The sequence below is a fragment of the Strongylocentrotus purpuratus genome, unplaced genomic scaffold (assembly GCF_000002235.5).
Source record: "Strongylocentrotus purpuratus isolate Spur 01 unplaced genomic scaffold, Spur_5.0 spur5_scaffold_20, whole genome shotgun sequence".
NCBI classification, from domain to species: domain Eukaryota; kingdom Metazoa; phylum Echinodermata; class Echinoidea; order Camarodonta; family Strongylocentrotidae; genus Strongylocentrotus; species Strongylocentrotus purpuratus.
In genome coordinates this window covers 5,219,017-5,228,658 of record NW_022145606.1, presented here as the reverse complement: position 1 = coordinate 5,228,658, position 9,642 = coordinate 5,219,017, and the positions used below count along the sequence as shown (strand labels likewise).

At 35.9% G+C, this 9,642-nt stretch overlaps 1 long non-coding RNA gene across 1 annotated transcript; it reads left to right on the top strand.

Moving 5' to 3' along the window:
* Positions 1-1,444: 1,444 nt before the first annotated feature.
* On the top strand, positions 1,445-6,479 carry LOC115927176. The gene is made up of 3 exons (XR_004065478.1): positions 1,445-1,645; positions 2,278-2,731; positions 3,629-6,479. It is a non-coding gene; the product is annotated as an uncharacterized LOC115927176 (long non-coding RNA).
* Positions 6,480-9,642: the final 3,163 nt, after the last annotated feature.

Below are 9,642 nucleotides of genomic sequence, written 5' to 3'. Positions count from 1 at the left end.
GGGGAAGGGTGTTGATGTATGCAGGAAAGAAGACGATTAGCAGGAAACCAAGTTTGGTCTTTGTTCATCCGTTTAGAATTATCTCTACTGACGTCTTCAATTAGTTTTCTTTAGAAAAGTTGCCAAAAGAAAAGTATATGTATCGTTTCTTGCCAGACATACATCGCAAAGAATTAGACTTTACAATGTGATTTGGTTTAAGCCCTTGATTTACCAGTTTCTCATGTTGTTCAATATGTTCAATATAAAAAAAGTAAACTCTTAACTCACTTGGTATTGCTCCGATTTATTTCAAACTTCTAACATTTGTTTCTGCTCTAATACAGTACACTCTTCTAAAACGTTAGACTGCCCACTAAACGAAGAGCTTAATTCCAAAAGGAGCTAAATTCACTTTTGATGAGATTGAGTTATTGATATCAAAACATTTTTAACTTAAGTACCCGTCTTTTAACAATATCATTTACCTAAATTTTTGGAGCAATTATGAAAAAATTCACCTTCCAATATTACTTTTCCATAGACGCCTGTACACAATCTGGTAAAAAACTTCTTTTTTCGCCGAAGTTACAAAATAGATCTAGCTCCTTTTGGAATTAAACTTTTCAGGATTAATAAAGATGAGGTTGTGCGATGCATACTACGGTGACAATATCTTCCTGGTCATTTGATTTTATTTATTTGTTTGTTTGTTAGTTTGTTTGCTTGTTTGTTTGTGTGTATGTTGTTACTGTTCGATTTGCAATGATCGAGATGTTGACTTTACCCCCACGAACCTTTCTTATAAACTAAGCTTTGTGTTAAGCCCCTATCAATTTCTATCACCATAAAAATAATAACCTTTCTTTGACAGTTAAGGACTGGAACAGTCTTTCTCCCTCAATTGTAGCCCAACCTTCCATAAATACTTTGAAATCTGCTTTTGAAACAAATTTAAAACCAATACCTTAAGTTGGTGGCCGCACACGACGACACACCTCCAGTTTAAACACCTTTACGGCGTTTTTTGGAGGAATCCTACAAAGTACCATAAAGAGTCCTGAATAAGATGTTGCATTTGGTTCAATTTCGGTCCCAATTTCTTTGCAATGTATAGTTTACCACCGAAGATGGCGGCATTTGCAATTAAAGATCCGAGTCATCAATACACAGAGTTTGGCCTTTTTGGTTTCAGTTGGTTACATCATGGCGTATGCTAGATTGTTTTGTGCTTGCCCACCGGCCAATTCCGTCATTATTATTATGCTAAACTCGAACCTGGTCGACCAAACTTTCCTAATCAATTGCCCTGTTGATTATTAATCATGCATTTTGATTTCCAAACTTTCAATCGTTTAATATTTCCAAAATGCATAAACAACTAGTCAATATCTTTTATTGTGAACCAAAATTACGAACACGAGCTCATCGAATACACTGTGCTTTTTTTTCTTCTTACCAACAGGTGGCGTATAAATCGAGTTTTGATGATGACCAACAACTCGTAACAGCAAGCACCGAAGTCTGCACATTACAGAGATGCGCATGCGCACTGTTTTTACTTCTGATTGGTCTAGGCTGCCTGATCGGTGCTGGTATCGGTCTCTACATTCATATTAATAACCAGACAGATCCTACTTTGATCATCACAGCAGTAGGCCACCCAGTAAGTCATACTTGGCTCTTCTCTAGGTCGATTGTCTATTTGTTTACTTTCAAGTGCATATTGAATAATATAATGATCATACAAAGGAAAAAACTTTACTGATAACAAGCCGATTATATGATATATATTTTCACAAAATGAAAGCAGAAAACTGCATCATAAGCCAATGACAGTTCACTTAAATTAAGACTTAGTAAGAACAAGAACGTTAGTATCTTAGTAAGAAAAAGAACCGTCGTTATAAATTTCACAATTTAAACGACAGAGGTAGTATCAGAAGATTATAATTTTGTATTTATTTATTCATTTTCTTTTGTTATATTTAGTCGGAGGTGTCGGAGGGGGGGGGGTGCTTGGAGTTTCGGGGGGGGGGGGTTGTTCTGTATTTGTTTTCTACATGTGCAGCTCTTAAATTAAATGCAAATCTCTTTTTTTGGGGGGGGGGAGGGTCAGTCTCCAAGGCCCCCCCCCCCCCCCTAGAACCGCTACTGGTAAAGGATAGCAAACAATTGCCCCTAACCAGCATCTCTTAGATGTGATATTCATATGCATTCTTTAGATATTCATTTTAACCGTTATTCCATAGCATAAATAACGCTTTTTATTTTCCCGAACCACTATTTTTCTTTTAGTATGGGAATGACGCCCTTTATCCGCCAGACTTCCACAGGCCATCTCGCTTCGGTGGCCACATGGATCGTCACATGCCTGAGATTCACCACGGGTCACGTGGTTTCGAGCCGATGCGACCACCACCACCACCACCTCACTTTCCCCACGGTCATCCTCCCATCATGGAACGCCCCTTTGGTAATGACGGTTTAGAACCCCCCTTCGGTCACGACGCGCTGGAACCTCCCGGCCCTGACGGTCCCCGGACTCGCTTACACGAGAGACCCCCTGCTCCACCGGGACCTCTCCCTGGTGGTCCCCCGCACGGCAGGCGGCCTGGATCAGAAGGTTCCCGTAGGCTCGGACCTGGGTACGACCTACACCACGGCGGACCCGTAGATCACGAGCACGCTAGACGACGGGGGAAAGTCAACAGAGCTTACTATCATAACAACCTACCATAATCGACACATCGTAAGAACGTAATTCTTATCATGCCACAGGGCTAATCCCCATTGTGCCAAGCCCCTAATACCTGCGTGCCAAGTTTATTTTGAGATAATCTGATTAACGCGCTGGTTCTATGAATAGCGCGTGCAAAACACACAGCACAGTCCAATGAGCATGAACAATAACTGGCATTACGAATGCGTGCAAGCATGCACAAGGCACTGAAGCAATGGCTCTCTCGTATGTACAAAGCACTATAACGGTAGCTTGTGTGCAGCCTTATGGCAAGCTTGGAGTCAAATACGCTGATTGATTAATTAGTTGATTTTATTTACCAAATGTAAAAGAGGACATACACGATGATACGACAAATTAATTTGGAAGGAAGACCCTAATAACTGACCAAGCCCTTTGAGGTTGATTCTATACATTGTAGGGATGCACATTTTGTTTATTTTCTTCGGGTTATCATTATACTTTAAAGAGTTAACAGTATTCCACATGCTCCAATGTTAAAAATGAAACTCGTTTAAGATTGATATTTGATCATTATTTTAATAACAAACTGAAATCAACCACAACTTATCATTATATTGTATTTACTATAAGGCTCTAGTGCATTTTGGCTAGCGTGATATCTTACACATAAAGCAGAGTTTATGTTTACATTATCAAAAACGACCTGATTTATAAGTTCAAGGGTAATCACTTTAACGAACATTTTAAATATCTTCCCATAATGCCATTTCCAACGTTTAAAATGCAACATATTATAATTTGCAAGAAAGATTCAAGAAAAGAAATCGTGAAAGCTTACAAATTAACCACCTCCCTCTTACTTCTTCTTCTTCTTCTTCTTCTCCTTCCTCCTCTTCTTTTTATTCCCCCATCTTTTTATTCCCCCATCTGTTTCTTATGCAGCTTAGATCTTGAAGATTGTCAGCTTTCTTATCGTGGAGGGCGCTCTTCAATCTTTCCTTTCTTCCGGTCACAGACAAGAGTTTATGGCTCCTCGTGACGTCACTTCACCACCACTCCACAGTATGGCGGTCTATACAGAGGGTTTGGCCAAATAAGTTTAAGTTGGATACAACATGGCGTCTATTCTTCTGTTTTGTGATTGTCCCACAGTACAGTATCCGCCTTATTGTGCCCGAATCATTGCGGGTTGGCCAAACTGTTCTAGTCAATGGCTCTGGTTACCGATATCATAGAGCGACCTCAACGGCCAGGGATGGGCGCACTGACATTACATTTTAATCACTAAGAAGTGCCTTGTATATTTGTTGTATATTACAGATTTCATTACAGTTTACAAATTTTAAACTTCTTTTTGGATTCGGGCTATCGTGTCTATGCCGATGACTTGGAAATTAGTTGTAGATACGAAAACTGCTGAACGTATAGTTACGAGGTTATTTCAGCATTTCCTTTTCCTTCCAAGCTTGTAATATGAAATTGAGTTTAAAAATAAATATTTCCTCCATTTTGTATGATGTATCTCATGCTATCGCTCATAAGAAAAAAAACAACACACAACATGATAAAGATTTAGTAGAGTTCTGGTCAAAAGATAATAATATTGTTAAAGAAACTGAAACTAATGAGGAAAAATGTATTGGTATATAAATGTGATGTTTAAGAATAACAAAAATGATTATAAATTAATTTATGCTCGCCGACATGGACATATAAATGTGTATATGAGACTACCCACTTTGGAGTGAATGTTTGGCCACATTTGCAGCTACTTCTCACCTTAAATATTATTAAAGTTTGTCTGGTTACAATAAATTTACATAATCTCTCTTTATATTTGTATACACAAACATAAATCTGACATATAAGTTAACCTTTAATAGAACGCAAACTTCTCTCACGCAAACTACTCCGGTTGACGTTCCGATGTAGATAACTCTAATTAGAAAGCAAGTCTGAATGTTCTGTTAACACAATTCTAAGGCTATTATTGGACAGACATAACTGCGATATTCGCATGAAAACTTGAAAGAATTATTTGGAAATACAGAGAATCGAGGGGGAACATAAAAACAACCTCGTAGGCCTATCATACGTGATCTCAAATCAGAATATTGGTCTGACTATCATTTTCATGTTGACCGTGCGTTCGGACCTCACACTCGTTATAATGACGTCATAAAGAGTAGAGGCAAAGCATTAGCGGAAATGGTAAAGACTTTCACGGGGGCAAAGTCATTCAAAAACATAATATTTTAAATAAAGAGTAAGAACGTATTAATTCCAAAATATTGTGCAATACATTACATATGATCTTGATCGATCACATATATATGACGTCATCCATGGTATAGTGCCATGGTATTTTACACTATACCATGGATGACGTCACGGTTACATCATAGCAATTTTATGTTTGGTCACATGATGCTATGTTGACCAATCACTGGAGAGAATTTCATTGGTCAAAAATATATTGTGCACTATATTACATATAATCGTATGTAAATGAATATGAATCCTTTCAGTTATTTGAATATAATGTACAGAAAGCATGAAATATAACATTGGTAAATTTCGTTGAATATTATTGCATGTGAAATGAAATATATATGTTGTACATACAGTAGGGCACTTTTAGCGATCATGTTATGATCAAACTCACGTAAGAGTTGATGCACCTTTTTTTTAAATGTAAATAGTCCCCCTCCAAAAAGTTAAGCGACTCTAGTTAAATTAATGATATTTCTCTTGTCATAAGATGATCATCACTTTGTTTGGGATTATTATAAACTATGCTTATTATATTTATAATAATGACACCATATTTGATAGGATTCTGCAGCCAAGGAATCAGCAGTATATCATAATAAGGGGGTAGTCAGAAATAATAATGACGTCACGAAGAGTAGAAGCAAAACACGTTGGCTGAAATGGTAAGATCTTTCTTAGGGGCAAAGTCATGCAAAAAAAATAAGATATTGAATAAAGGGTAAAAACATATTAATTCAAAAAATGTTGTGCAATATATTATTGATATTGTTGTATCGTGCACTACAGAGCAGCCGTACACTCGTCAAAGAAAGAATAATGCACAGCCAAACAATATTAGTGCATTCTGCTATGTTTTACTTTTAATCTCGCCCCTTATTTTGATGTAAAGCACATTCCATGATTACAAATCATAACAATTCAAGCAAGAATAACGAAACTTTTTAATAATACTTAAAGGGAGTATATCATGATGGGACTATGTGTCAACACACGCGAAACCGAAGCGTGAGTAGAACTTCGGTCCGTTTCGCGAACGCTAGCGCGCGCTGACCCAGTTAATCAAGTCCATTCGTTTACGTGTAGTTGTCCAAAAGAACACGTAGATGGCGTTAATCAGTATTTCCTATGATACACTCCCTTTAACGGTACGATGGTTATGGTTATGAAAGTGAGATATAATTAATCAAATTTGAGATTCCAAACTTTATTTGATGAATTTAGTTTATTCCACTGACTTAATTACATGCCGCATGAGTTGCATGGAAATGGAAAAACAGTAAGGATACAATCCCAGTTTAGCAGTTGTTCTTTGATCATTCTTAGAAACAGAAATTCCAATATCAATAATCATACAAGATCGTCTTTATTGTTTAATGTGCACATTATTATGTTATAGCGTGTAATTATATATGTTTCTTCTGTAGTTATTTAGCACGTAAATATTATTTCGGTAGTAGCTAATTTTTGTAAATAAAATGTCTTGATCTAAGAGAATTTATTAAATTGTACAAACAATCTATATACTCTTTGTTGGTTGTGTTTTTTAAAAATAAAAATGAGTCCTTTGTGGAATAAAGCAAATAGTACACATGCCATTTTCCGAGACAGAGAGAGAGAGAACAGAAAAATAATCAGCAAATAGGGTCGTCTAATATACCGAAGGGGGAAATAAGTGCAACATACAAATAATGGACAATGATAACAATTTCCAGAAGCAAAAACATGAATAAATCAATAAATGAGTGAATGAATAAATACAAATAAAAAAAATATGAGCCCCTCCACCCAACAAAAAAATAACTGCACTGAAAAATGAAAGCAAAGATATAACACTTTGCTTGTTCTAAAAATTTAACAAATTTACAATTTGCTTTGCTCACTAGGCAAATCGAAGTCAAATTTCCTCATCATTAATTTGATTCATATTCACTTTAATTTGGGCGTGTGCATATGAAGAGTTTCATTCCAAAAGGAGGTAAATAAACTTTGGGTACTTTTGAGTGAGTTTTTTTTGGTTATTTCTGCACTTTCCCTTTAGCCATGTAGCTTCACGTTGTTAGATATGTTAAAGGTGTCACCCTTGTTTCCTGTTTAGTAATTACATATAAGCGTAGTAGCATACACATGCTTTAGCAGTCACGCAAAACAAACACTGGCAAATTATTATTCAATAAAATCTGAGAATGTATACTATTATCTAGATCTATTAGGAATAAATCATTGTCAAAATAATTCCATACATTGGGGTAAACAAAAAATAGGCCTATTCCAACTTTTTGAGCAACAGTGTAAATGAAGACGTAACATTAGATATATTGATATATGTAACTACTATTAAGAATAAATCATTGTCAAAATAATTCCTTAAATTATGGTAAACAAAATATGCTAACTTTATGAGCAACAGTGTAAACTAAAAGACGTTAAATTAGATATATTGATATATGTAATTAATTACCAGGAAACAAAATGTATACATTTGTATGGTATGCACGAGCTATAATTGTCTACTTCACATAATACACATCTGTAATCTACTTTGTTCGAGGTCAAGTTGGTGGCCAGATGCTAATGATGAGTATTGATTGATTGCTGGATCGATAATTAACTGGTAATTCAACTAGTAAATCAATTGGTAAATCAACTGGTAAATCAACTGGAAATTCAACTGGTAAATCAACTGGTTAATCAACTGGTAAATCAACTGGTAAATCAACTGGTAAATCAACTGGTAATTCAAATGGTAAATCAACTGGTAAATCAACTGGTAAATCAATTGGTAAATCAATTGGTAAATCAAATGGTAAATCAAATGGTAAATCAAATGGTAAATCAACTGGTAAATCAACTGGTATATCAATTGGTAAATCTATTGGTAGATCAACTGCTAAATCAAATGGTAAATCAATTGGTAAATCAACTGGTTAATCAACTAGTAAATCAACTGGTAAATCAACTGGTAAATCAACTGGTAAATCAATTGGTAAATCAACTGGTAAATTAACTGGAAATTTAACTGGTAAATCAACTGGTAAATCAACTGGTTAATCAACTGGTAAATCAACTGGTAAATCAACTGGTAAATTAACTGGTAATTTAACTGGTAAATCAACTGGTAAATCAACTTGTAAATCATCTGGTCCTAGTTAGCGTTTTTTTTCAATTTCCATATTAAAAACCAGTTGAATGTACTGGTTTCAAAAGGTACCAGTTGACTAATGGTTTGAAGTGGTACCGGTTGCGTACTGGTTTCCAACTGGAATTCCGACCTGGGTAGTGACTTCCCGAATCAATGAGTCGCCTCCAACCGCACTACTGCCATCTACGTCTGTATAATGATACTCCTGGTCATGATAATGTGAGTAATTTCTTAACATTTTTAATATTGTGAACAAATACGCATTCAGGATAAAATATGAACAACAAAAGCTTTTTTTTTAAAAAGATGACTCTGATTATTATAAGTGGGTGATGTTGTGTAAAAGGTTTGCTTTATTATATATTCTTTTCTCACTTTCATCTTGTTTTTTCCACTTTAAACTCCCTTATATTCACTCTCCCTTTCTCGCTCATAATGTATTCTCATTATCATCAGTAGTATTAGTGGTAGCATTTATATTTAGTATTTTTTGTATTATCATCATCATCATTATCAGTATTATCATTATTAATAATAAGCCTATCTGTACAGCGCTTAGAAAGCGGCTAATTTCCATAAATGGAAAGTTTAGTTCCACGTAGCCCTATTAAAGTAATATTATGTTTATTCTTTTTTCTTTTTCTTCTTTGTAATCTGAGTAGTATTTTCCTATTAAACTTCACCCCACCCCAACACAAACATTCACATGTATCTTTACTTCAAAACTGTCTTCGCTGTCTATTTGACATGTGGTCACTCATATAACCTATTAATTTGGGAAATGGTAAACTTGTGTACCCTGTCTTTGTAAATGTTTTGCATTGGAGACAGGAATGAATCTCCCAAAGAAAACTCTCAGGCTGCCTCCGAACCGAATCCCCCGACACCCTTAAACCTACCCCCACCCCCAACAATCCGATAACGGAGGGACCGCATGCGTGTTTCCAAAATATCCGGCTCGTAACAAAGAAAACGATCTACCCGTATTGACTTTACATACCGGACTTATGCTGAAAAGGGAGGGGGCGGTGCTGGGACCACGCATACGCGTACCCTTAATAACATCAGGGCGATTTAGTAACGAGACGGAAGGCAAAGAGGACGGGATAATTCACTCAACCGAGATCAAATAATTTATGCATGCAGTTCGAATTCTGTCTATTGAAATACTATTATTCTTATCAGGTGAATGAAATAATTTGAATTAAGGCACTTCACAAAGACTTATACATTAAATTTGGTTACATTACGAAAATGGTCTATTGTACGGCGATACAACTCCTCCGTCGAGTTTAGGGAAAGAACGCTATTATGGCTGAGAACGGTCGTGAAAATCAACACAACGGAGACATTTCTGGTCCGCACATGCGCAGATTGATTATTTTGCTCGGTTACCCTCGTCTTTACCTTCCGCCATTTTCGTAATGTAACCAAATTGTATCATAAGTCTTTGTGAAGTGCTTCAATACAAATTTTGCCATTCACCTGATAAGAATAATAGTATTTCAATAGACAGAATCCGAACTGCATACATTATTTTGTA